General features: G+C 40.8%; 1 protein-coding gene across 2 annotated transcripts in view; it reads left to right on the forward strand.

Annotated features, from left to right (window-relative positions):
• PDIA2 (protein disulfide isomerase family A member 2) overlaps positions 1 to 25,732 on the forward strand; it is a 709,180-nt gene that overhangs the window by 615,301 nt on the left and 68,147 nt on the right. The gene's annotated exons all lie outside the window — the stretch shown is intronic.

Consider the following 25,732-nt stretch of genomic DNA (forward strand, 5'->3'; position numbering starts at 1 on the left):
ACTTTGAGTTTACTGTGCATTTTTGGGTAGGTATATGTAGTGGTGGATATAGAGTAGCATAGCATCTAGAAATCTGCACAAAAAACGTGAAAGCACACTTTGAGAAAATCCCACCAACATCAGCATTCACACCCTGGGAACTGCCAGTGGCAAAAAGGTGTAAAGGACACAACACCTGAACATGGGTGGGAATAGAATTGCTGCTTAGATTGCTGTTTTTCTAGATGTGGCTTTAACCATGCAATAATCTCCAGTAATACAGTACTACTAAGCCTGTATTTGTCAAAAAGCTCTTCCTCAGTTTGTTGAGAAATGGTTAAATTGACTCTAAAAATTCTCTCCTGTGTGACTCCCTTGTGTCAGTCATGCGCCGTATGGGTATGCCTGTGGGTTTCATTGCCACCACTGCGTTGCTCTACTGCCGCCCTGTAGCGCGGCTCCGACTGAACGGCACGCTCTCTCGCCCCTTCTCGCTATCCCGAGGTACGCGGCATGGCTGCCCGCTTTCACCTCTGTTATTTATCCTGGCTATGGATTCTCTCATTCGCCATTTTCAAGAAAGGCATCTCCAACGAGGCCTACAATTCAACATAGGCCCTCTTCTAGTTTTGCTTTATGCGGACGACACTGTTCTTTATGTGAGGGAACCTCAGGCCAATTTAGAGTCTCTCATATGAGAAATAGTCCGCTTTGGTCGATATTCGGGTCTCGAAATTAACTGGCACAAGTCGGTGATTCTCCCCTTAACCTCCAGCACCAAGCCATGAGAGTGTGAATTCCCTCTGGAGTGGTGTTTGGATTCCGTCAAATATCAAGGCATCCACGTCCATCTGGACACGGCTTTGATTATACGCCTCAACTACGGACAGGCAATCAACGCCTTGGAGACACAAATAGAGCGATGGCTGAGACTACCGCTATCCATCGCGGGTAGAGTTGCGATCCTTAAGATGGTGGTCCTACCCAAGTTTTTGTATCTTTTTAACAATATCCCAATAGCCCTCCCCAATAGCTTGTTCCTGACGTTAAGATCACTTCTTATTAGATTAGTATGGGGGGCAGACAACCTCACTTACGGTGGCAGGTGCTCACTCTTCCCTACGAAAGAGGGGGATACGGAGTACCAGATTTACATTTATATTATCTGATTGCCCAATGCAGCTACGCCTACGTGTGGTATCATCCCAATGCCAGGATCCCGTTCCTCCGTTCGGAATCTGATTTTGTCCTTCCTGAGAAATTATCCATAGTGTTACCCAGGGGCATTCCCAGAGATCCAAGATGCATTCAGACTGTGTCCACCACCAGCTGGGCGTGGGTGAAACTGAGGCAAATCACCAGCACTGCCACGCTGTATTCCACCTCGGTTCCACTCCCCAATGCCCGTTGCCTACCGATAACTGGGGAAAAGATAGTGCAGCGCACATTAACTAAATCTGATATTACAAAAATAGGGGACCCTTACCCGGATAGTCAGGTCTTCTCCGTACAAGTCGCTGACCGCTTCCCGGACGCCACATTCATGCATAGCTTTGTGCTGAATCGAATACGTTCAGCTCTGCGCGCCACGTTGCCTGGTTTTCCAATAGAGCCCGAATAATTTGCTCCTTTGTCCCTGGTCATAGAATGCGAACAAGGCATTCACATCATCTCCAAACTCTATAAAGCATGCTCAGGACTCATTCCGGTAAATGATGACAGGCTTCACAGACATTGGGAAGAAAACCTTGGCCGCCCAATCACCGATGATCAATGGGCTAAAAGCTGTGAGGTCACAAAGGACATTTCCCTTAACAGTAGACATAAGCTATTACATTTCAAATTCTTACGCAGAATGTACATTACACTGGCCAAATCACACAGACTAGATCAGTCCAGACCCCACACCTGCGCAAATGCGCAGCCCCATGCCGATTTAGCGCACCTCACATGGACCTGCCCACTCCTGCAGCTCTTTTGGGAGGCAGTACACAAGACCTAGGTGAAATGATCAGTTTGTCCCTGGTTCCCACCCCTGAGGTGGCACTGCTGGGCTATGTGGTCAATTTCCCCAAAAAAGTGTGAAAATTTGCAGCGATAAGTTTGTTATTGGCCAAAAGAGTGATTGCAATCCATTGGGGTCGCAGGTCAGTTCCCACATTACAGAGTTGGATGGGCAGCTTAGCATCATGCAACACAAATAGCGAGATCTACTCCACCACTCTTCCTGCCTCCTCTTACCCCAGGGATATATGGGGTCCATTCAGGACATATGTTGAATCACATAAACAGCCCTCCCCCACACAACTAGAGCAAGGTATAGTCCCGACTGGGGTGGGTTGATTGGACCGTTGCTTTTCAACATTATTCATGTCTGGTAAAACAAATGTTCTCAGTGATGATGTTTGCTATGCTCAGTTCCTGCGCTTCTGTTTATGGTATGCTGGGTGGACTGGACAATACTTGGGCAGCTGAAGGGATCTCCTACATTGTGGGACTGACTGTGATTTTGAGGCTTTGCTTTTGCTGTTAGCACGACTTCTTAGTTATCAATATATCTAACATATTTGTACATCCTTGAATGTGTATAGCTCCATGTTTGAACAGTGACACTGGGCGACTATGTTTCTATTGTTCATGAATGAAAATCCATAAATAAAGTTTACATTTGTTTTTTTTAAATCCTCTACTGTCTCAGATTTTTCCTCTGATGGACAGATAGTATTCTCATCCTTCTCCCATTCATATGCAAAGCAGCCATTATGTAAACCTCTGATGCATTCTGGACCAGCTTTTATAGTTTTCTCACAGTTACCACCTGATTTGAATTGGTGGTTGAGTTCAGTTCAAATAACTTTATTCGATTCTCATGAATCATAAAAGTATTCCATACACATAAAACAATTCGATAAGACTTAAAACCTTCTATACAAAAATTGGGGTGAATACATATAATAATTCCCAATTAAGAACAGATTTTATTAATTTACAAAATTTCATCAATTCATACCGTTTCCTAATTAACAACGCAGTTCTGATGAAGTTAAGCACAGCACTGCAAATTGAAGTAGTAGACAAAGATCGTAAATAATTAAAACCTTCTTGATACGAATAGGGGCGAATTTCCTTTAAAAGGGATTTAAGAAAGCGTGCCCTAATATCTTTATAAAGTGTGCAAAACAGCTTCAGGTGCATTGTGCTTTGTTGGGCTAAATTATTACAAGGACAGGAAGTCAGTCTCTCACACCAACTTGCCTGTTTAGGAAAGGCCACAAGAAAGTGCAATGTGCAAAGACGAAACCTGGTTAAAAGGAAACGTGATTGTGTATGAATAGTAAAAGACAAATAAAATGGCTGATGAGATAACGGTATATAAGTAAATATATCATTATCCTGATTGGTCGTTCTAATTTCATTATAATATGCATTTTTATAATTAATTTCATATTAGATTGTATACCGTCAGGATTATCATAGTAGTGTCCCAAACCGATCCTATAAAAAGTGTTCTTCACATAACAAAGCCAGGGTATAGACAGGGCCTTTTTCAAATTCATACAATCTCTAATAATCCCCCTGGGGAATGATAATTCCTCCGAGATCCACACCTTTCCCTATAGGATCAACGGGGCAATATTTAGTCTATCTCTGACATAATCCAAACCCACCTCCCAGTGACAAACGTTTGTGGGAATCATCAGTAATCTTTTCAAAAATGTATTTTCTAAGATTTGTATCTGGCTGCTTTTTTGATGACCCCATACTTTTCCCCCGTAAATTGCCACTGAGAGGCACTTTGATCTATATAAAGTTAACATTTCTACCACCGGCTTATGTACGAGTTTGCACGCACAGCGGAACAGCCCCTCTATAGTTCTACTAGTATGTTGAGCCCTAGCTACAATCAAATGGTCCCAATTCAATTTATTATTGAATACATTCCCCAGGTATTTAAAATTGGTGGTAAATTGCATGTGCAAACTGGTCTTTTTGCGACTAGCCGCTAATTGTGGCAGCCATGAACATACCATTTGCGAGTCACAGTTAGGAAATCTATGGCTGGGAATCGCTTACTAGGGTTCGCAAAAATAGCAAATTTCAAATCGGTCACATCGCAATTAGCAAATTGCGAATTGCTTACGTACATAGCAAATAGCCACTTTTTTCTGTTGCAAAACCAGTTAACCGGTTTGTGACTCACTTATGCTGTGTTAAGCCCCATATGTACAGAATTTAGGGATTGTCATTTCCAAATTGAGATTCTTACTGAATCGCAATTAGGAAATTGCAATTCCTAATGTACAAATGAATGATTCCGAAAGAATTCCTAACGGGTTCACATATCGACATAACTCATGAATATTAATGTAATAGGTAATAGTTTGAAACCCATTAGCAATTGCAGCCTTTACAGGTATGGTGGTCTGCTGGGCTCAGCCGACCATCATGTCTGGGATTACTTTTTAATAAAGCAATCTTTTTTTTCTTTTTAGACACAGCCCTTTTCTCTAAAGGAAAAGGGGATGCTTTTCAAAACATAAACCGAAACGTTTACGTATCATTTTTAAAGAGTACGGACCACTGCCTGCTCTTAAAAAATATTTGCTTCAGGATTCACAAACCTTAATTTAGTCGTAAAACATTCATACATACCACTGTTATTTTCTATTTGGGAGGGACACCCTAAACAGGCCCCTTCCAAACACCGAACCACTAAACATAAATTGAAATTCGGTAAAATACAAGGGGAGCCCCAAGGCCCTGGTTGGTGGCAGGATCCAGCTCCATTACTTTTCTCCCTCATAGGCAGGAGTAGCTTATTTCTTTGCCATAGCTTAGGCAGCAGCAAAGTTGTTTTCCCTGTCCAGAAGAATGCGGTGAGGGAATAAAATTTATAGGCTCTCTCCTCATTAATATGTATACCAGCCCAGGGAGGTAGCGTACCATGGGATATCTCCCTGGGCAGGCTTGAGATGGGGCCCAGGCACCTTCTCCCCATTATTAATATTAGTAACCCTGTGTGATGTGCGTCATGGACCATCAGGAGGCGTAGGGTAGGGGGCCGCACACCCTTCCCCATTAATAATTATACCAGGCCCAAGGATGGAGTTCCCAGGGGCTCCAGTGGCTTGGCTGGTCGACTGCATATTCCCTCCTCATTAATAATTGAATATTGTGCCAACCCCTGGGCCCTGGCCCCCCCGGGGGGGGGGCTTACTGTTGAAAATGACAGGAGCCTTCAATTTATTTTTTACTGACGCCGTGGATTGTTCATTGAAAGAAAGACACTTTTTTAGCCCCCTACCCTATCCTCCTATATGGTTTTTTAAATTATTTTTCTAACACAGAGTCAAACAATGGCAACCACCAATAATTCTTTTTTTTGCAGAGTTTGATATAGGGCAAACTTGACCCAAATCCAATCAGGTATCAGAGTGCTTTACATAGCACCTGTTACGTTACATGAGGACAAACATTCATTTTTGTTAGGCACGGGGAGATTAAGTGATTTGCCCAGAATCACAGGGTGTTCAGCATCATTACCAAGACTTAAACCCAGTTCCCCAGGTCCGAGGTCGAGCGCCCTAGCCGTTAGGCCAACTCCTCTCCCCTTGTTGTTGTGGTGGTGGCAAATCAGATCTTATCTTCAGATCTGTTGGCTTCATGGATCCTTCCCTGTGGGATATTTACATACATTTTTAACCTAAATTGCAAAAATTACGCTTTTTGGACCAAGATCTAGCTTTCTGCCACATTTGGTGTAATTCAGTTTAGTAATTTTTGTTGTATCCGTGTCTAATTTTCCTATGGGAAATTGGGCCAAAATGTGTCCCCCCCTTTTTTTCTGTCCCCACTTGATGGATCACCGTAAAATGCTCCAGGAACATTTTTTTTAAAAAATCATGAAGATTCATCAAGTAGTGGTAAAGTTATTATCAACCCAAATAAATATTTCCCTACAGAAATGTGGTCCTAACTACTTACGTACGGCAACGTCTTCCTAACTATACCTACCCATTGGCGTATATATATATATATATATATATATATATATATATATATATATATATATATATATATATATTATCTACTGGCAGTTGCCAGCAGATAGTTATAGTTAGGACCTATTTTCCATAGGAAATCCGCAACATTCTATTCCCAATAAGTATGGCGCTGGTTGACGAATCTTCGCGAAATGTTCCAAACTTTTGGCCAGCTCCGCTCCACTCCTACCCTGAAAGTTTTGTGGTGATTCGTCAAGCGGGGGCTGAGAAAAATGGGGGGTCCCAAAATGCGTTTTCCCCATGCAATTTCCCATAGAATCTGTTGTCGCAGCTACAGCCCGAACCGCTGAACGGAATTACACCAAATTTGGCAAAGAGGTAGTCCTCAGTTCAGACTCGTGCCTTTTGCATAAATGGTGTGAATCCGTTCTGTAGTTCCTGAGAAAATTAGAGTTAAAAGTACATATATATCTATGGCCGGGGAGGATCCGCGCACCCTACCCGCACCGTAAGCGCACCCTCCCCGAACCGAGCGGGCACCCTCCCGATCGTGCGCTGAATGCTAATTGGCTGTCGAGTGTCTGTCTACATTCGAAACCAGGAACTGTTGAAGAAGCAAGGGGAATAAGTGTGTAAAACATATAAAGGGGGCAGAGTGGAAATACTCTGACCCTCTAGAGGTGCTTAGGGGGTCCCAGAAGGACCCCCTGGGGCCCCCTTTTTTTTTCAAAACGGCGAAATGCGCACAGGGTGCGTGCATCCTATCGCGTTTGGTGCACGGATCCTCTCGCGTTGGGTGCGCGGATACAAAAACATGGAAAAAATATATATAAAAAAAAGTTTTGAACATATAGTTAAAAAAATTTTTTGAAAAATATAAAAAAATATGTTTGAAAAACCCATTAAATTCAAATCATATTTTTTAATTTTTAAAAGAATTAATTGAAAAAATAAGTTTAAAAATGGTGATAAAAGAGTATTTAAAAAAAACATAATTAATGAAACACACTGAATTGGAATAAAATAAAGAAATCCAATTGAAATCAATAAACATGAGATCTTTAGAGATAAGTTATAGATAGGAATTAGCATTTAAAAAACCTTTGAAATTCACTGAAAAAAACATAGGTTTCATGCACGTTATAGTTAGGAATTGGCATTTAAAAAAACCTTTAAAATTCACTGAAAAAACCAAAGGTTTCAGGGGCTTTATAGTCAGGAATTGGCATTTAAAAAACCTTAGAAATTCACTGAAAAAAACATAGGTTTCAGGGGCGTTATAGTTAGCTGGACATTTCCCTAGTACAAAACCCTAGAAATTCCCCTGTTATAGTTAGTTCAGCTAACTATAACTCGCGCCCCCGCAATGCACTGCTGATGACGTCACATATTACATCACTCATGACATGGTCAGTGACATCACTGATGACATCACTGATGACATCTCAAATTACATCACTGATGACGTCATCCATGTGATAAATTAGTGCATCTTCTCACACCCTAATATAACCTTTGATACACCGACTCAAAATTTCAGACGGCCATTTTGAAAACCATAGATACTCCAATACCAATAACTACATACCCACTCATTAACTCTTAGGTCTACATACACCTCCACTCACTCACCTGTACAGTCACTCATACTTACAGTCACTCCGTACAAGCCTATCATATGCATTTAAACACCTATATAGACACTCACACACCGCCAATCATCCATTGAGGTACTGACACACCTAGTCAGTCGTGCAAATAATTAAACACAGTCCAATTTACTCACCTAAACAGTTAAACACACTCAAGTTCACTTACTCATAAAAATAGTACCACATTCTTACGCTCTTATATAATCATTGATACAAGCATGCACTCATCCATACAGCCACTCTCACAATCACACACTCTCACATATACCCACTTATATACTCTTACACACATATATACTGCCTTTCAAATATGTAGTTAGTCACTACCACTGAGATATACATTCAATCCCTAACACACCCATACATACACTCACCCAACCATACATTCCATCACAGATGCACTCTTAAAACCATGCACCCTTAGAGTCACACACACCCTACCCACACAAACACTCAGGCACCCATACAGATACTCAGACAACCAATCAATAACCCATATAGACACTCATATAGCTATTCACAAAACCATGCAGCCACTTATACACCAACACACAGACACATACAGACATTCACACAGTTTAGTCACTAATCGGCAGTAAGATACATTTAATGACTCACTTATAGAGTCAGTTACGCACCTAGAAAATCATCCATTCACACACTTGTACACCCACTCATTCTTCAACAGACCTTTCCCTATATATATTAAACATATTAAAACTGTACAGAAACACATACTCACTGGATGATGTCATCAGTGATGTCACTGATCATGTCATGAGTGATGTAGTATGTGATGTCATCAGCAGTGCATTGCGGGGGCGCGAGTTATAGTTAGCTGAACTAACTATAACAGGGGAATTTCTAGGGTTTTGTACGAGGGAAATGTCCAGCTGACTATAACGTCCCTGAAACCTATGGTTTTTTCAGTGAATTTCTAAGGTTTTTTAAATGCCAATTCCTAACTATAACGCCCCTGAAACCTTTGTTTTTTTCAGTGATATATATTATCTACTGGCGGTCGCCAGTAGATAGTTATAGTTAGGACCGTGTTTCCATACGAAATCTGATAATTCTATTTTGAATAACTGTGGCGCCGGGTGACGAATCCTTGCAAAATATTCAAAACTAAAGGGGCGCTCCGCTCAGCTCCTACCCTGAAAGTCTCGGGGTGATTCGTCAAGCGGGGGCCGAGAAAAAAGGGGGGTCCCAAAACGCGTTTTCCCCATGCATTTTCCCATAGGACCTTTAGTCGAAGGTACAGCCCGAACGGCTGAACAGAATTACTTGAAATTTGGCAGAGAGGTAGTCCTCAGGTCAGGCATGTGCCTTTTGCATGTATGGAGTCAATCTGTTCAGTATTTCCTGAGAAAATTGCAGTTAAAGCACATAAATATCTATAGCCGCACACCGTGCGCGCACGGTGCACGCACCCTCGTAATTCTGATTGGTGGTTACATGTCAGTCAACGTTCGAATCGGTCGAAATCAGGAAGTGTCGGTCGCCATTTTGTTTGTTGTGGGTGCGAGAGTGAAAAAGAGAGGTGGCGAACGTGAAAAGGGGGCAGGGTAGAGAGTCCCTGACCCCCTAGCCTTTGTCAGTCGGTCCCTAAAGGACCCCGAAGGGTGAAAAAACATTTAATTTTTTTTTTTTTTAAATCACGAGGTGTGCGCACGGTGCGCGCACGGTGAAAAACCTTAAAAATTGTTTTTTTTTAAAAACATACATAACTTAGCATTTAAAAAAAACTACAAATTCACTTAAAAAACCATAGGTTTCACACACATTATAGTTAGGAATTAGCATTTAAAAAACCTTGCAAATTCACTTAAAAAGCCATAGGTTTCACACATGTTATAGTTAGGTGGACATTTCACTCATAAAAAACCAATGAAATTCTCCCGTTATAGTTAGTTCAGATAACTATAACTCGCGCGACCGCCACTCTATCACAAGGATGATGTCATCAGTGATGTCATGAGTGATGCCACTGACCATGTCATGAGTGATGTAATATGTGATGTCATGAGCAGTGGATTGCGGGCGCGCGAGTTATAGTTATCTGAACTAACTATAACGGGGGAATTTCATTGGTTTTTTACGAGCGAAATGTCCACCTAACTATAACATGTGTGAAACCTATGGTTTTTTAAGTGAATTTGCAAGGTTTTTTAAATGCTAATTCCTAACTATAACGTGTGTGAAACCTATGGTTTTTTAAGTGAATATATATATATATATATATATATATTCCTTTCTCCAGATGGGTTTGTTTAGGATCCGAGCCCGTTGTCAGTTGGTGCACAGATGCCGGTAAACCAAAAAACCGGCAAATCAGTATAATTCCAATTGCACGTAAACAAAGCACACTCAGAGTCACGGGTATTCCAAAGTGGCAGTAGTTTATTCTTCGCTACGCGTTTCGACACGCAGAGTGTCTTGATCACACGAATCTACGAACGTTTTGAATAGATTTAAATAAAGTTCATTGAAGTGATTTCACCCAGAGCATGATAATAGAAGTGGGACTATCCCTTCAATTGGTCTTATCAGATGTTCTAGTGCGGCAGACATATTGGAAAGTCCAAAACAACATTTTCAAAATTACAAAATATAGTCATACTTCATTTGTTTAGCAATTTGCTAAATAGACACCCTATTTGTTTGTGGTTAATGGGAACACAAATTCAATATGCATATAATTACACATTTCCAGTATTTACATTAGCGAATACATTGCTGTATATTGTTTTGGTTCAATTTCATTCTTGTCATATTTCAAGGCTAAATAGCCAATGTCGATCTAGTAATCATTCTGTTTGCCAATATGTAATCGACACATTTTAGTACGAGTGTAAGTTGGCCCCAGTGTGTCTTTGACACGCATTTGTATCCAATCGCTCTAGTGGCAAAACAGAGTAAATAAAGGGTCTATTGTTCATACATTCTATCGGTCAAGTGCCGAAGAGAGACTATATATCTAAACATTGCATTGATTTGGCATTAATCAAATACTATTTGCAACATCATACGAGACTAAAATCAGTTTGTAGGTTAATGTCCCAACTCCATCCATGACACCGTCAAATGTGCAAAACAAACAAAAACCAAAACCAAAAAAACGAAACCAATTCTATTTCCAAATAGATAGAAATTTGTAAAATTCTCTTATCTGTGTACAGTGTAGTCCCGAGCCCGGGGAAGAAAAGGTTAGGGAACCCGTGAGAAGTCAGACACGAAATGGGCCCCTTCCTTTCCTCCTGTAAGAAACACAAATAAGAGATATATAGCCATTAAATTCTCGAAGAGAAAAAGGACAAAGTATCCAAAAAGAAACAGCACATTCATTAGATTTCTCATAATGCAGTCGTAGTATTAGATATTAACTCTAGTTGTTTATTCTATATGAAGATGTGAGGCTAGTTCCTCGTCCAGATTATGACCTCCCGGGAATCTAGTTTCCAACTCAAGTATCCATTTTGATTCCTGTTGTCTCAATCTGAGGTCTCTGTTACCGCCTCGTGGATTCGAGACTATTTGTTCGATGGCAAAGTACCGTAACAGGGAATTGTTAGATTGATGAAATTCCAAAAAATGCCTAGCAATTGGGTATTGTACATTTACGTTGGGAATCGCACGGAGATGTTCCATCACACGTTTCTTTACCATGCAAATCGTACTCCCCACATATCTACGTTTGCAGGGACATTCAAGTACATATACAATACAATTACTGCTACATGTTAGAAATTGGTTGATTCTCCACTTTTTGTTTCTCCCCGGAATGTCAAATTCTTTCACAGAGTGACTGAATTTGCAGGCTCTGCAGTGCCCACAGGGGAAGAATCCTTTAAGATCATGGAAATTATGGCTTTTGTGTTCAGTGATATCCCCTCTTACCAATATATCCTTTAGACTTTTGCCCCTCTTATAGGTGATCAGGGGTCTTTTTCCTATTTCTTTCCCTATAATGGCATCAGTCTGGAGAATCTTCCAATTCTCGGTGAGCATTTTACACACTTTTCCTGATCTGTTGTTATATGTAGTTACAAGTCTGATGTTATTGTCTGTGTCTCCAATGTCATTAGTTCTTTGTTCTAGTGCTTTGGTTCTACTTACACTTTCAATTTTATGTACTGCATTATTGAGGACCCATTCAGGATATCCTCTCTGACGAAATCTTTCAAGCATGTTGTTTTTTTCTTCTGCAAATTTGTTGTCTGTGCTGCAATTTCTCCTTGCCCTAAGTAGTTCCCCATATGGGATACTCCACTTCAAAGGTTCTGGGTGGCCACTTAGGGCATGGAGCAGGCTATTCCCAGCTGTGTCTTTCCTATATAGACTCGTTACAAGTTTCCCATCAATGACCTCAATATGGGTATCTAGGAACTCCACCTCCCTTTTGCTGATGTTAGATGTAAGTCTAATATTGTATGGGTTTGTGTTGAGTTCATTAATGAACTCGACAGCTTCTTGTTTATCACCACTCCATACAATGAATAGATCGTCGATATACCTGAGCCATACAGCTACTGACTCAAAATATTTCGTTAGGGATGGATTTGATCGAATTTCTTCTTCCCATTTTCCTAGGAAAAGTTTTGCAAATCCAGGTGCGAAGCACGTTCCCATAGCCGTGCCTCGCACCTGCCTGTAGAGTACCCCATCAAACATGAAGATGTTATTTTTTAGACATATCATCATCATGTCAGCCAACATGCGTGTATGTTCAAGATAAGTGATGGCTCTAGTGCCTAAAAAGTGCATACAGGCTTCGACCCCCTGGACGTGGTCTATTATAGTATATAATGAGTTCACGTCCAGGGTAATCAGGTGGTAGTTCTCGTTCCATATGAGACCATCTAGTTTGTTCAGGAAATCTTTAGTGTCTTTGACTAATGATGGTAGATTCATGACATACTCCTTTAAAAACTGATCCACATATTTGGATACATTTTCGTTAACACTGCCCATAGAAGACACGATTGGTCTCCCTGGTGGAATAGTGGGGTGTTTATGGAGTTTAGGGAGAAGATACAGAATGGGTAATTTCGGAAAATCACGTTTCAGAAAACAGTATTCTTGCCATGAGATGATACCCAATTCTTGCCATTCCGATAATCTTTGCCATGTTGTAACTATACTAGCATTGTATGCTGCAGTATCACATATACAATAATATTCATTGTTACTCAGTTGTTCTTTTGCTTCATTGATATACAAATCTTTGCCCCAGAGGACAATATTCCCGCCTTTATCTGATGGTCGTACGACCAAATTTTTGTCCTTCGATAATGACAAAATAAATTCGCACTGTTTGTAGGACAGATTTTGTGTACCCTTGGGATTATAGCTTTTATGTTTTTGTTTCTTGAGTTCTTTAGTCACAACATCATGGAATGTATCGATAGCATCGTGGGGTAGATTGGGATAGAATACTGAACGGGGTTTAAATTGGGTGCAAGCTGCTTTGTTTGTTAATATATCCTCTGCATCCGCAGAGTAGGGTGCTCCTAAATCAATTATCGCATCCAACGTGTCAGCATCTCCCACCGTCAATCCTGGTTGTGTGGAAATATCAAATATTGGGGCCATATTCTGTTGTCCTTCACTGTTATTCAAAATATGCCATTTCTTCAATTTTACTTTTCTAATGAATTTAAAAATGTCAATACGCGTATTAGTATAGTTAAAAAGTTCTGTAGGACAAAAGGTTAGCCCAAGACATAGAGTGGTTTTTTCAAACTGGGACAAAGTCCGTGCAGAGAGATTAACTATGGTTTTGTTTACCATTTGGGCATCCATTATAGCGTTGATTTTGAGCCTCTCTTTCTTGTTCCCATGGGCTCCATTCTTCTTTCTATGTTTCCGCTTGAGGCGTCTTTGCTTGCTGCGCCCCTGCCTCTGCCTCTTCCTCTTCCTCTGCCTCTCCCCCGTCCCCTCTGTGGTGGAGTAGGCGTTGTCATTGTCTTCCCTGATTGTCGACTCCTCTTCATTACCCGGAACTCGTCTAAAAAAGTAGCCTGGTGTGTTATGACGTCTACATCAGACAGAGAGCTTGCTGTGTGTATTGACACATCTGTATCCGAGTCTGTTAATTCTGGATGAATTTCCACATTTGTTTCTGTAGTAACTGGCTCTTTGATTATCGTATTTTGATTGTATAGGTGGTCATACTTGTGACTATAGGTCAGGATTCGTCCTGTTTCGTAGTCAACACAGTCTCTGTGTAGTTTTCTTTGTTTACGTTGTTTTATGTCATCCTCATACTTGGTTAGTCTTCCTTTGAGTTCCTTTTTAAATTCTTGAATATATGTTTGATCTGTATGTTTTTTCAAATTTTCTTCAATTTCCGCTATTTCTTTGATAATATTCTCTCGCTCTTCCCAAGCGTATTTGATGAGTATCGTCATCATGTTCTTAGAGCTTTCTGCAGAATTATTTGCCCAATCATCGAGCATTCGCGGGTTCGGAGATTCATGTGAGGGAGTGATGTATATTCTCAGACCTCTTGGTATCATTTTTTTCTCTATATAATCCTCCAGGGACGTTGCCTCCCACCATTTTGAACTTTCTTGTTTTTTTAATTTTTCATACTTGCGTAATGTCATATTCAACTCATTATCCTTCTTGATATTAGTATCAGATATTCTCCAAAATGAAATGAAGTGATGAAAGGAGCACCTCACGAGCCCACTGGTCAGGTATAAAATTCATGGTTCGTGCATGACAAAAAGACGCGTTTCGACCACGTCTGGGGTCTTGGTCATCTGAACGCAACCTGGGTCTGACCTCTTTAAATAATAACATGGTGATTTTCTGCATCATGTGACAAGTGATAAAAATGAAGGAAATATTTATAAGTGGTGGTGATTTGACGACTTACAGACAAAATATACAATTGAATACTTTGTAATGATGTTGTTGCGTTGTTGTATGTACCAATGAAAGTGTGCAAGTACATAGGCTTTGATTGGGTTCTAGCTAATGGTTATTTTTTTTTATAGGGACGTTACTGTGCACAAACAAATATGCTATCGGGTAGTTGCTATAATTAGTTATGGTTGTTGATTAATTTACAGCGAGTGCTGTGAGTAATGTTTTGGTACTTGTTCACGGATGTTTGGCCGTCATGGATCTGAACCAGTGCTGGTATCTTGCTACTGGTCTCATGGGTTCAAAGGGAAGGGGAAGTCCTATGTCATGGTATTGACAGAGTGCTACTTATGTGAGTAGGATTCAGGAAAATTGTGGTATAGTACCAAATTTATCTAATGCCATATTCACCAGCCGGGAAGATTGTGGTAAAGTACCAAGTTAATCTCATGCCATATTCACCATCTGGTGATGTGGGTTGACTATGGTGTCTAGGAGATAGCTGTAAATGTCCTTCCTCTCAAGGTGCTCATAACTTTATCGGAGGTGTGTGATTCCAGTGGAGAACCCCAGCTCAGTTTTCCTGTGAACAAAGTGTAAAATATATAATCAGATATGGTTAGGGTTTGCATGATGTCTGCAACAGTACTACAATTCACTACATCTTAAGTCAAAAATGAGTAAGATGGATGTCTGTATCATACCTTTTTTGCATTCTCAACAGTACTTGACTCATATATACATGTACAACTGAGTATCTAAACAACATGAATTTAACATAATATGATCAAGTGTGTGTCCGTGTGTGAAAACGAAAATGGACTCAAAAAGAAGAGTTACAGGTAAAAAAATGGTAAACGGTAGGGGTTACAGGGGCGTGAGGTAATTTCACAATCTCTTGTTAGTACAGGGGCTACACTATAGGTGAGAATGCATCTCTTCATCAAGATTCAGCCCCCCTGGAAACTGGGAACCAGCTTGTAATATAAAGCAAGATTCTAATCTATGCAATGCGGTTATTCGGTTACCACCTTTGGGAATGAGGTTGACCGAGTACAGGCCGAAATACTTGGCCTGTGTCCAGTCTCCATTGTGTTTGTCCGTGAAATGCCTAGCCGTGTTGTAACTATGGTCATTGTTGGTTATGGCTCTCCAGTGTTCCAATATTCTTTTCTTCACTGGAAAAGTAGTGGAGCCTATGTACAACAAACCACAGGGGCATACAATGGCATAGACCACAAAGTCAGTATGACATGTGATCAACTTGGGAATCTTCCATGTGGTTTTATTTCTCTCTAGGGTAGTTTCAGTAACATTGCTGCTATGTCTGCAGGCTTCTCAATCCCCGCATTTGCGGAATCCTTCCATTTGTTTGAGCCAGTTGTTTTCTACAGGCTGTAAGTGGCTGTGCACTAATATGTCCTGAATGAGATACTTCTCCTATAGGTTATAGCTGGGTTGGGTCCTATCTTGTTTCTCAATATTCGATCCTGTATTAAAATTCCCCATCTGGAATTTAAGATCTTGCGCAACTGTTTGGCTTGGCTGCTGTACCTTGTGATGAACCTGACGGGTTCTGACTCGTCAGTGTCTTTAACTGATGTTTCTTTATTCGGTAAGATTTCATTCCTGGAGAGGTCTTTCACTCGAGCTTCTGCTTATTTCAGTGCTTTGTCAGAATAGCCTCTTTCCCTGAACCTCCTTTTCATAGCCTGTTTGGTGTGTTCGTATGTAGCTGTGGTGCTACAGTTTCTTTTGGCTCTTAAAAACTCACTGTAGGGTATACCCCATCTGAAACTGGGTGGGTGGCAGTTTGAGGCATGCATGATGGAGTTTCCTGCTGTTTTCTTCCTAAAGAGATTTGTACTAATGGTGCCCTCCTCGATGGTCAGCTTGAGATCTAGGAAGTCAATGGTCTCTTTGGTATAGTCTCGTGAACCAAAGGTTTACATCATTGTCATTCAGAAGGTCAACGAACATGTTCAATCCCATTTCATCACCCTCCCCAAAAAAAACACAATTGTCAATATATCTCAACCATGATTTGACATTGTAAATCCATTTTTCTATATTATCATTCCAGAGCACCTGCTTCGCCCACCAGCCCACCAAGAGGTTGGCATAGCTGGGAGCGAAGCAGGTGCCCATGGAAGTCCCTTGTAACTGTTTGTACAGATCCTTTTCAAACAGAAATACATTTTCCTGCAAGCAAATCTCGATCATCTCTAGCAGCATGTGTGTGTGTTCTAGTAAATAAATGTTGTGACTTTTGAGGAAGAATTAACATGCTTTCAGTCTGTCTTGATGTCTGATGCTGGTGTATAAAGATTCAATGTCGAGACTGACCAGCCAGTGATTGTCATTTATGGTAATTTTGTCTATTTTTGTCAAAACAATCTGTAGCATCTCTTAAATAGGAATTTAATTTCTTGACAAAAGGGCACAAAAAATGATCAACGTATGTCGGGGTGTTCTCCAAAAGGCTATTTTTAGATGACACTATCGGTCTGCCTGGTGGGTCTTGTGCGTGTTTGTGGGTTTTTGGCACTAGATGTTTGGCCGTCATGGATCTGAACCAGTGCTGGTATGCTGGTATTTTGCTATTGGTCTCATGGGTTCAAAGGGAAGGGGAAGTCCTATGTTATGGTATTGACAGAGTGCTACCTATGTGAGTAGGATTCAGGAATATATATATAATATATATGTTCGTGAGAGAGAAAGAGAAAAATAACGCGAATGTATTGCTATAAGGTCTATTTTGCACATTCCAATATGGCGATTGAATTCTCGCACGTGAGTCCTTCCTCTAACTTGATGAATTGTTGTAAATATAAACTTCCGCCTCAAGACGCGAACCGACACTGACGAGGGCTACGGCTGAAACGCGTCTGTTTTTGGTTTTGCACGAATAAAATCCTAACCGGGATTGAAACTAACACTAGTGCTGGTCCTCTTGTTGTCTAACATTGGAGCATTATAAATATATATATATATATATATATATATATATATATATATATAATCACTGAAAAAACAGGTAGGGAACAGTTGCAGTAGGCCTCTTTCTGCACCTCCGCTGCTTCTTTCTGCATTTCTCTTGCTTCTTTCTGCACCTTTCTTGCCTCTTTCTGCACCTCTCTTACATCTTTTAGGTCATGTCATTTAAGATGTCATCAGTGATGTCACTGACCATGTCATGAATGATAAAATATGGGATGTCATCAGCAGTGCATTGCGGGGGCATGAGTTATAGTTAGCTCAACTAACTATAACTGCTGAATTTCTCTGGTTTTGTATGAGCAAAATGTCCAACTAACTATAACATCCCTGAAACCTATGGTTTTGTTCAGTTAATTTCAAAGGAGTTTTTAAATGCTAATTTCTAACTATAACTACCCTGAAACCTAAGGTCTTTTCAGTGAATTTGAAAGGTTTTTTAAATGCTAATTCCAAACTATGCCTACATAGGTAGGATATATGCAGAAAGAGGAAGAAAGGCACAAAAAAGAAGCAAGAGAAATGCAGAAAGAGTCTACAGAGGGGCATTAAGAGGCCTTGTTGCAAAGTCACCCTGTGCCCCAACTTTTTGCTGACGGTAACTGGTGGTAACTGAGTCTGACTAACCAGGCCTAGAGCCAGTGCTATGCTAAAAGACACTTGAAATACAGTGAAAACACCTTCATACACTATGGTGCCTTATGGGTTGCGGTACCCCTGTGATTGGTATGACCTCCCCTGTAAGGCCCTAGTACATAATAGGGCAGAGGGATAAAAAACTACCTCTAAGTCGGAGGTGCAGAAAGATGCTTCTTTAACTAGTAGTCGCATTTGCAAAGTGGTAGAGAAAGGGTGCTGGGCCTCCGACCAGTGTTAAGAAATTTCGCTGCGCAGGACTGCCCAGGTACCAGGAGGGCTTTTTGGCCCCCAAGTCCCTCAGGAGTAAAGTGGACTTTATCCCCATCCCGTAGTCTGCCAGGAAGCGTGTTTGCAGAGTGGTGAAGAAAGAGGGTGTGGCATCCAAAGACTTCTAAGCAATCATACTATGTGGGACTTACTGGAGGTAACAAGTGGGGTAGTTGGCCCCCAAGGACATCCTTGGGGGCCAACAACCCCTCCTATTACCTCCAGTAAGTACCACACAGCAGAATTGCTAAGTTCTCATACCAGGCCACTCCCCCTTTGCACACCACTCTGCAAACGCTCTCTCTGGCACGCTCTTGGATGGGGATTGAAGTATCCTTCACTGCTGGGGGTCCTTAGGGGCCAACTAGCCTACCTCTTACCCCCAGTAAGCCCCACACAGTGGGATTGTTGAGAGGTGGACACAGGCCACGCCCCCTCTTTCCACCGCTTGCAAACGCACCTCCTGGTGTGCTCTTGGTTGGGGGATGTAGTCCCCTTTCCTCATGAGGGTCCCGGGGCCCAACAAGCCCACCAGGTACCTTCAAGGAGCTCCACATAGCTGGATTGCTGAGAGTGGTCTGAGGCCACGCCCCCTTTTTACAACACTGTGCAAACGCACCTCCTGGTGCTCTGCTGCTCTGGGGATGAAGTCCACTTGTGTCCTGAGACCCTCAGGACACAAGAGGACCTTATCGCCCCACCAGCAGTGTCCCAAGAGGCGCGTTTGCAGAGTGGTGTGAAAATAGGGGGTGGCCTCAAACCACCTCTCTGCAATCCAGCTGTGTGGTGCCTACCGGAGGTATCGGGGGGGCTAGTTGGCCTCCAAGGACCCTCAGTATTCAAGGGGACTTAATTCCCCAACTTAGAACGCGCCAAGGGGCGCGTTTTCAGAGTGGTCAGGGAGGGGGTGGGGCCTCCGGCAAGATGCTGCTTTTTAAAAAATATATATATTTAGAAGGGGGCTGTGTGGCCCCCCTTCTTTTAGTATTTTTGGGGCCCTGGGGACCCCATTTCCCAAGGCTGACCCTTTTTAAAATAAATATATTTATAAAAACAGGAAGGGAGCCATGTGGCCCCCCCTCCCAAGGCCGATTTTGGCCCCGGGGACCCCATCCCCAGGGCATGACCTCCTTTTTTGTATGTTTTTATAAGGAAGGGGGGCCACGTGGCCCCCCTTCCCTGTGCCACTTTTGGCCCCAGGGATCCCATTCCCCGGAGCATGGCCTCTTAAAAACAAAAAATTATAGTGAAGGGGGGTCGCATGGACCCCCCTTCCCTGGGCCACTATTGACCCTGGGGACTCCATCCCCCAGGGCTTGGCCATTTTATATATTTTTTTAAGTAGGGGGCCACGCAGCCTCCCTACCCATGCTGATTTCGGCCCCAGGGACCCCATCTCTCGGGGCCAGTGCTCACATTGGGGACCGTGGGGGGATCCCCAATGCCCTCACAGTCCCAGCCAGCTCCCCGCCTCCTGCAGGAGCCAACATTGCTTTTGGGCAAGGGGAGCAGCTAACATGCAGCTCCCCTTGCCCAAAAGCAATTCTGCTTTGCTTCGTTGAAGTGAGAGCAGGTTTCCTGCTCTCTCTTTAACGAAGCAAGGCAGTGTTTGCTATGGCAAGGCGGGAGCCGTGCTCCTGCCCTGCCATAGCAAACGGCAATGTCCCAGGGGTGGGTACCCCGGGACATTGCAGGAGCTGGCCTTGGGGGTGATAGTGTCCAGGGCCATCGAGGGCTCCAGGAGGGGGACCAACCGGCCCCTCTCCCTACATTTTCAAAGCCCTGGGGAGGTGGTGGTCCCTGGGGCCAGTGTATGGTGGCGGTGGTCCCCCGGGGAAAGTGTGGGGGGGCAGGAGCCCCCAACACTTTTTTATATTAATTTAAGCCCTGGGAGGTGGTGGTCCCCGGGGCTTGGGGAAGCCCATGATGCCCCCTGCGACCCCGCATTTAAATTAGTGTGGTCCTGGGCTGTGTGGGGCGGCATGAGCCCCCATGCATCATTTCAGAAGCCCTGAGAGGTGGCGGTCCCCCGGGCTGCAGGGGGGCACAGAGAGGTGGCAGTCCCTGAAGCTGCGGGGGCCACCGTGGGGCCCGCTATATAATTCCACATTGCCCCTGGACTTGGCCCAAGCGGGGTCTTAAACAGAGCACAGGAGCTTTTTTTGGTCCTGGGGGTCCTTGTGGGACCCCCTGACCAGGCCTAGAGGATCAGGGTGTTTCTACTCTCTGCTTTTTCTTGTTTTCATGTTTTCTTTACTCTTTTCTTGCAACTAGGTTACTGAGTCACAAGATGGCTGCCAACACTTCCTGGTTTGGAGTGTTGGCAGCATATCAGAATGAAGCTCATGCTCGGGAGGGTTCCCGAACCCTACCTTGGTGCTCAGATATCGTTCATTTTTTTTTACATTTCCCTGGAACTACTGAACAAATTTATACCATTAAAAAAAAGGTTGCTTTCTGATCCAAGAGCTACCTTATTGCCAAATTTGGTGTAATTCGGTTCAGCAGTTCGGGTTGTAGCCGGGGTGGAAACAGAGAGGCGAAATTGAGACGTCTCGAAACTCAATAGATCTTAGAACTAGATACTAAGATCCCAAAAGGACACAACCCCAGTGAGGATTTCTATACATGGTAACCTCTCTTCCTTAGAGTAATGCAACATTTAACTCCTACCAATAACAGTTCTGTTATCTCTGTGTTTGTTAATATCATCTAGTCAGCACACTGCTAATAGCATTTAGGCTAATATGAAATAAATATTTGATCTGAATTTAGAAACCCCACCTCTTATTTTATACACAAAGTTTTTTTAACTTTTTACAATCATGGTGGGATCCAGAGTAGCACTTGGTTTTTTAACTCACAGCACTTAGCACTTTAATCAGTATAGGACATGACATAACTTAATAAGACTTTACGATTCAGTATATCTATGTGCAGACATATTTATTTTATCACCATAGGACATATTAGTCAATCTGGTAAACACACACTATGTGTAGGATTAGCATCATCCAAAGAGTATAAAGATGTGCAATATACTAATATGTAAACGGACACAACTTTAATACTGTATTATTACATTTTATGTATTTTACGTAGACTTGTATTTTATATGTATTTTAAGTGTCAGGATTTTAGCCTCAAATGTATTTATATATTCATAAATTTAAGTGTATATTTTTAATGAGTGCTGATTTGCACATGTTTTTTATCGTTAATGATAAAACACAAGTATTTTGTCTATGTCTATACGACTACGATACCACGTGTGACAGCACCAAGCACTTTAAATTAGGTAATGTGACTTCTTGAACGCGTCTTGTGATCAAGGCCGAGTCAGGCCGAAAGACATCATGGCGGTTATGGTGGCTTAAAGCAATAAAGAAAATTTGGCACTTACTTAAGGGTTCGCATCCGTTTGTTCCTGGTGGAATGGAAGTGACAGAGAGTGGCATAATTGGAATATAAATAAGTATATATATATATATATATTCACTGAAAAAACCATGGGTTTCACACACGTTATAGTTAGGAATTAGCATTTAAAAAACCTTAGAAATTCAATGAAAAAACCAAAGGTTTCACACATGTTATAGTTAGCTGGACATTTCACTCGTAAAAAACCAATGAAATTCCCCCGTTATAGTTAGTTCAGCTAACTATAACTCGCGCGCCCGCAATGCACTACTGATGACGTCACATATTACATCACTCATGACATGGTCAGTGACATCACTCATGACATCACTGATGACATCTCAAATGACATCACTGATGACATCATCCTTGTGATAGAGTGGTAGACCTCCTCTCACCCTAATATAACCTTTGATACACACATTTAAAAATAGAAACTGAAATTTTCAAAAAAATGGACATACAAATAACAGTTACAACAACCTATTCAGTAATTCTAAGATCCACATACACATCCACTCATCCACCAACAATCCTATACAGTCACTCATACATGTACTCACACATCATATGTACTCAAACAGTAGGCAAAAAAAAAATTAACAATCTCAAAGATTGTTTTAAAAAAGCCCACAATCTCTTTTTGCATAAACATAACTTTATAGAAATGCATAATATTCTTAAAAAATATCATCTAATATCAATTCTTATTTCTTTAAAATACCGTCTGATTTTTTTGTTTCAGAAGTATAATCACAATAATATATCTCAAATAACTCCACAATACATCTGGTTCCATTTCCTTTAGGCCAAATAGTAATTTTAAAATTCTTTTTTTGTTTAATTTCCAATGGTAATCCAATAAAAATCTAAAGTTTAAATTGTACAGATGTCACCGATTCTCTGTAACATTTTGGTTTCCGAAAGATTTATTAATAATTAAATAAGTCCACAATAGAATTGTTTACTTTTCCGCATGGCCAAATAGTAATTTTAAAAATCTTTTTTGAAAACATTTCCAATGGCAATCCAATAACATTCCAAAATTTAAATTGTGCAGATGTTACCAATTTTTTCTAAATTTTTGGTTTTCCAAAGTTCACTTAAAAAATGGAAAAATTCCACATTACAATTGGTTACCTTTCCATTAGGCCAAATGATAATTTGTTAAATCTTTTTATTTGTAAATTCCAAATGGTAATCCAATAAAATGGTAAAATTGTTTTGTCCAGATGTTGCCAAATCTCTCTAAAATTTAGGTTTCAGGAAGATTAGATAGGAATTTGCTAAATCAAAAGGCAAACGTTGCTTAAAAATCAATTGGGAATCATTACACAGTGTCCAGCCTTTTTCACATTTAAGATAAACTGTGTAATGACCAGAAGTTACAGTAGGTCCATCATGGAAAATTATTGCAACTGTTACAAAAGTTTTTCCTGAAATTGATAATTGCTGTCCTGTAAACTTCTTTATTAAAGTATCCAATTTTGAACCATCAGCTCTACATCGTTGCATCATTAAAATTACATACTGTCTGTATTCCTTTAAAATTAATGTTGAAAACATGTCAGATTTACACTCACCGCATTGCATGCTATGATTAGCATCTTTAACTAATTTAGCAAAAGTGACTGTTTTACTCTCTGGCAATGTTAAATAAATAAACCTTTCAGAATCAACATTAGAGCCACATATATTATAACAGTTTTCACAACTATGTTCCCATTTATAAGAGAGACCAAATAAATTTTCAATGGGAACCCCTTCTTCTTCCAGTACCTGAAGAAAATAAATCAAGAATTCCTGTGCGTCTTGCTGTACATTTTGAGAAAACTGTGTTCGTCCTGAACATACATCTAAAACTTTTCTAATTTCAGTAGCACTTTCTATTTGAGTTTTATCATTACTCAGCTTTTCAAAAAGGAGACTCAGCACAGAATAGAATCTTTTTCCCTGATTTACTATTATCTGCTCTTGCAAACTTTCCATAAATGCAACATTCAGCACTACATTAGCGTAGTAGTTGACACCAGAGCTATTTTCAAAATAACATCCTACAACCTGTTCTTCATTTTCCTTATTCTTTTTGCTTGCAATTACATCACTCCTCTTTTTTTTCCTCCTCTCTACATCTTCATTACAGATATTCTCATTTCTCCTTTTACGAGAAACTACACGTTTCTCCAACACAGGATACTGACCTAAATGAGGAGCATAGCTTCTTCTTAATCTATTATACTCCTTTACACAATTTGTATCAGCACTAACTTTTGAATCATCAAAGTCTATCATGAATAAACCTGATAATGTTTTCACTCGTGACAAAGCAACATATGCCATACCTTCTTTGAACACAGTTGAACCAATGTTCACAAATGCACAATCTACAGTCAATCCTTGAGACTTGTGAATAGTTACAGCATATGCTAGCGAAAACGGAAACTGCTTCCTACGTACATATAAGTCTTTCACAAGCATGAAACGAACTGAACAACGACAAATGTCTTTAACTTCTTCTATCTGATCAAATTTTATTTTTAAACATTCAATTCCATCTTTTTTCTGATAATTAATAAAACCCACAACTCTTCCCATAGCTCCATTAACTAAACCTTTTTCAACATCCAAATTTCTCATTAAAAATACTCTACAGTTCATGCAAACATATAGATTTTTTTCTAATCCAGCTGTTTTGGAAATGTTCTTCTCTAGTGAATCCAATTTATTTTTCAGTGTGCCTGTTAATGTGACAGTAATTCTTCCATCCTCAATTTTGTCCACTGCTTCCAATTTCCTGATATCTTCCTTTTCCAATTTCAAAAGCTCCTCATTGAATATTGAGCATTCACGTAGAGTTGGCATTAAGCAGATGACACTTTTGTTTTCTGCAATGTTCTTGTATATCTTCTCTGCAACTATTTCTTCCTTTGGAAATAAATTATGTAGCAGCCGACTCTGTAATGCTTTTTTGCCAGCTTCTGTGAGTAGTCCAATCCTGATATCTTTCAGAATACTTCCATATTCTTCATCGTTTGCTTGCCTCATATTAGTTGTAAGTTCCTTGTACTCAAAGAAGGACCAAATATTTGTATTACCGATGCTTCCCAATGACTTCTTCGTGTCTTCATGTGTCACAGTATTAAACACTGGTTGTCCTTTAACTGGAGTAAGTTGCAAAAGATCTCCAAAAACTATGACGTGTTTTCCTCCAAATAACACATCATAGTCTGTCTTCAGAATTTGCTGCATTCTTAAATGCACAAAGGCAAGCATTAAGTTTGATACCATGCTCACCTCATCAATAATGAGAACTTGCATCTTCTTCAATACTCTTGAAACTTCCAAGCATGCTTCTCCAGTTAGCTTGTTGTATTGTATTTTGTTCTCATGCTCCACTGGTAACATTAGCAAACGATGTAAAGTGATTCCTTTTATGTTATATGCTGCTAACCCAGTTGGAGCAGTAACCACACAAGACAAAGTAGAATCCGTTTTTTGCTGTAGGTAGCTTCTGATGACTTTTATTAGGAAACTTTTTCCAGTTCCAGCTTGTCCGCTTACATACATCCTGATTGGATGAAATGATGTGCATGAGCACTCTTTTTTTTCATGTAGAAATCCGTGATCAATTTTTTTTCTGATCTCTTCATAAATTTGTTGCTGCTCTTCGTTCAGTTGTCTTTCCAAATTTTGTAAGTCTATAAATTCTCCTTGAGCTTGATTCATAGCCGTTTCCACTTCATTCATGGCTATTGATGCTTCATTTTCAACGATTGGTTGTCCTAGGGGATCTTGACTGAGTGTTCCTGAACTTTGGCTGTCCTGAGAACTGTCTCTAGCTATTTCTGCTGCAATTGTAGTTTCCTGTTCAATTTCTTCATTTAACATTTGCAGATA

The sequence above is a fragment of the Triturus cristatus genome, chromosome 10 (assembly GCF_964204655.1).
Source record: "Triturus cristatus chromosome 10, aTriCri1.1, whole genome shotgun sequence".
In the NCBI taxonomy this organism is placed as follows: Eukaryota; Metazoa; Chordata; class Amphibia; order Caudata; family Salamandridae; genus Triturus; species Triturus cristatus.